The sequence below is a fragment of the Etheostoma cragini genome, chromosome 15, assembly GCF_013103735.1.
Source record: "Etheostoma cragini isolate CJK2018 chromosome 15, CSU_Ecrag_1.0, whole genome shotgun sequence".
NCBI classification, from domain to species: Eukaryota; Metazoa; Chordata; class Actinopteri; order Perciformes; family Percidae; genus Etheostoma; species Etheostoma cragini.
Genome location: NC_048421.1, coordinates 22,787,088 through 22,791,021, shown reverse-complemented (window position 1 = coordinate 22,791,021; position 3,934 = coordinate 22,787,088). Strand labels below are relative to the sequence as shown.

The window sequence follows — 3,934 nt, the reverse complement described above, 5'->3', positions numbered from 1 at the left end:
GGAATCATCACAGACTGGTTTCTTGAACATGACAATGAGTTTGCTGTACTCAAATGGCCTCCACAGTCACCAGATCTCGATCCAATAGAGCATCTTTGGGATGTGGTGGGACGGGAGATTCGCATCATGGATGTGCGGCCGACAAATCTGCGGCAACTGTGTGATGCCATCATGTCAATATGGACCAAACTCCCTGAGGAATGCTTCCAGCACCTTGTTGAATCTATGCCACGAAGAATTGAGGCAGTTCTGAAGGCAAAAGGGGGTCCAACCCGTTACTAGCATGGGGTACCTAATAAAGTGGCCGGTGAGAGTGTGTATATATATATATATATATATATATATATATATATATATATATATATAGTATAGCTCAAATGTGTGTCATCAGATTTCTGCTCATCTTTACAACTTTGTGCACATTCTAAATATAACTCCTCTCACCTCTGTCCGTGATTTGGAGAGTTGAAATCTAGTCTGCTGTGCATGTTATTTCTGGATCTCACTTAGACCTTATTTTATAGGAGCTGTGCGCTGCTCTTCATCGGCGATCCATGCATGGATGCAACGTGTCAGTGCCCCCCCACAGCAGAGCGGGGCCACTAAAATGAACTGAAGCTGCTACATTACCAGCCGCGCTGCTCACCTCTATCTTTACAGAGAGAGTGGACACGAAGCGACGGACGGGTCTGTGATACTCACAATTTTCTGATGTTGAATTATACTATATAAGGGCTGTCAAAATGAACTCGATATTAACAAGTTAACGCCAACAAATGTTGCCGTGCGATTGACGCACGCACGTTCTTGGATTGGGCCTTGGGCAACTCCTTTGGGAAATTAGGAAATGCAGTAGTTATACTGCGTTTCTTTTAAATACTTGGATGTTGAAGTTTCCGAGGTCAAAGTTGGAAACACGTCCCCTAAACTCGGGCAACCACCAAGTACCCCAAACTACAAAAAGTAAGATCCAAAATGGCTGCCCGTGCATCAACAGTAGTAAAAGCTGTAGTGACATACAGTTACTAGCACTTCTGTCTCATTTGTGTCTCACTACATCAGTCATACGCACAGTGCTGTCTATCTCTATCTGTGGACATGTTGTTACGCGGTTTGTATGCATAAAAATACAGCGCCACGCGTTGTAAACTGGTATCATTAACAATGGCAAAGGTTTCTGCAAAAATGCACCCTAATAACACCGCCATCCTCTTACAAGTCAATGGGATGTTTTAACACGGTGTTCTCGGGCAACACGTGGCCAACCTTTACAGCAGCCCACGGCCGCCCTGCTAAATAAGAACAAATAGCAGCGCTGCCATAATCACTGCCAGCATTAGCTGTAATGCCGTTACCGCTGTGAGTAATTGCAAGAAATGCAGCGGAAAGCCGTCAGGCGTGGATAATGTGCATGTGTAATGATATCTGGAGATTATTGAGATGGAGTGTCATAACTTCCTTCTCCTCTCTCTTTATCCTGGCTCCTGTGATCTTTCTCTCTTATCTTACACTCTTGTCTTTTTTTCTCTCTCTGACCCTCTCTCAGTATGTCTCATTGTCCCTCTACACCTCCTAAAGGCCCATGTAGAGTTACACGGAGATAGACAGAAATAGGGAAACTGCTTGACAAAGAGAGAGAGAGCGAGAGTGTGAGTGTGTGTGTGTGTGTGAGAAAGAGAGAAAAAAGAGGGGGGGAGAGAGAGAGAGAGCAAGGCAGAGGCTCCTCTGATCACTAACTTGGTGCCCTACTTACTCTGCAGCTCCCAAATAACAACCCTGAGCTGTATTATACACACACACACACACACACACACACACACACACACACACAGACACACACAAACTTAAAACAGCAACTCTCAAAAAGGAGCACAGGGGAGACAGGGCAAGACACATTCACATTCAACATTCACTTCTTCCATCTTAGAACACACCCAGAAATGCCTGTTATTAACCCAGCTCTGGGGAGTCATTCCCCGGCGTACTTAAGCTCTTTTTCGCCCAGCATGTTTCCTTGAATCAGGGAGGCTCCAAAATCATGGTTGCAGCTGTCTCCGTGGTCCTGCTACACGTCCTCCAATGCCCTGCTATGTTCTGCTGTCCCAGGTTTCTTCCTAAAAGGAGTTTTTCCTCGCCACTGTCGCTCTGTTGCTTGCTCTGGAGGGAACTACTAGAACTGTTGGGTCCTTATAAATTACAGAGTGTGTTCTAGACCTACTCTATCTGTAAAGTGTCGAGATTACTCTCGTTATGAATTGATACTATAAATAAATTTGAAATTGAATTGAACCTGAGCACCCAAAAACAACAGCTACAAAATGTCAGGCGCAACCCAAATTAGGGTTTAACTTTTCACAATCGGAAACGATACAGTTGAAAATTGTATCGTAACAGCTTCTGTGTAGCCTGGGTTAGCACATATGTGGAGGTTTACTCCTCAACGCAGCGGATGCAAGTTTGACTCCGACCTGCGGTGCTTTACCGCATGACATTCCCCCACTTGCTCGCATTTCATGTCTGGTGGAATTAAGGGCCTAAAATGTCCAAATAAATAAAAAGCAGCTTTTGGAAACTGCTGCCTAACGCTAATGGTGACAATATCAGCATGCAATATCGTTGACAAAGAAAGACATGGCTCAGTTAAAAATATAAAAATAATACCATTTATTTGACATGTTACTATGAGTCTGTTGTCCTTGCAAAACAAAGCGAGGTATTGGGACTAACATTACTCCTAGGCTAAGGGGACTTGACAATACTTTGATGAAATATTACTCATGTACAAGGGAAATTACCGACTCACGTAAAAGTCATAAGCAGGTCATTTAAAATGTACTTTAAGTACAATTTAATGAAAATGGAAAGAGGGATCAGCTACAGTAGATGCTGATCATTCATCACTGCAGTCCGATATTTCAGCAACGTTTTAATAAATACTTTGGTATGTGGCAAGTGAATTCATATGAAATAACATCTATCCACAAAAAACTAATAAGAAAAGTAGTAAGTTGAATAATGAAGTAGGGGTAATGAGGTATACCTATATTCACGGGGGATGGGGAAATTATAAAGGCAATGGAAAAAACCCATCTCAATGTCAATCACAGTTCAAATTATTCCTTTATTTATTTACAGATCTACACTTGAAGATGAATGTGATCCCTTTCATCATGGTCGGAGGCCATCTACAACATGTCCTAGCCTACATAGCCTAATGTGAAATCAAAAACAACGTTCTGTTCAAGTGTTTTTGACCATGATTTATTAGCTTAACTTACATGATTTAACCCTCATCATGTCCTCTGGTGAAATTGACCCATTTTCCCACATCAGTGTTCTTTTTAATTAACCAAAATAACATGATTGATTCTACACTCAACAACGCTCTGTGACAAGTACAAATCTCTACTTTCATTCATGTTGGGGCGTCTTATTCAATTTTATAGCATTTGAAAAAAGAAATTGAAGTGGTTTTGAAATACTATTGAGTAAAAGTGACATATTCCAGTCTGTGATTATCATCATCATCCATTCCTTTAATTTTAGTCTAAATAATTCCTAATTTCTGCATTTCTAACTCAAACATTAGGTATAATTTCCTATAAATGAGGTTTATTGACCATAAATTAAACGTCAAAAAAAGTGACAAACGTGTTTTAAATCGATGAAAAGCATCAACAAAAGTGTTGATTTTCAATTCTGACGGGAAGACAACACAAGGGTTAACACAATCAAAAAATCTATGGGCACAGCCAGTGGCGTAAGCAGAAATAGTACTTTTTTTCAAAAAGTAGCAAAAAGGACAAACGTTTTACCTTCCAACAGAACTGCATTACGGCATTAGCGTGTCTACAACAACCTCAACTCCTCTTTTCACCCGTCCAGCACCCCTCTAACACTCTTACCAACCCCGAATCCTTTGAGGAGCCATCGC

At 41.4% G+C, this 3,934-nt stretch overlaps 1 protein-coding gene and 1 long non-coding RNA gene across 2 annotated transcripts in view; one reads left to right on the top strand and one right to left on the bottom strand.

Annotated features, from left to right (window-relative positions):
• Positions 1-2,137, top strand: part of LOC117957747 — a 22,418-nt gene extending 20,281 nt beyond the window's left edge. The window contains exon 3 of the long non-coding RNA XR_004659583.1: positions 2,125-2,137. This is a non-coding gene — a long non-coding RNA (uncharacterized LOC117957747). The remainder of the gene's footprint in view (positions 1-2,124) is intronic.
• The window catches only part of LOC117957743 (carbonic anhydrase-related protein 10-like), a 96,841-nt gene that overhangs the window by 78,571 nt on the left and 14,336 nt on the right, over positions 1-3,934 (bottom strand). The window lies entirely within an intron of this gene.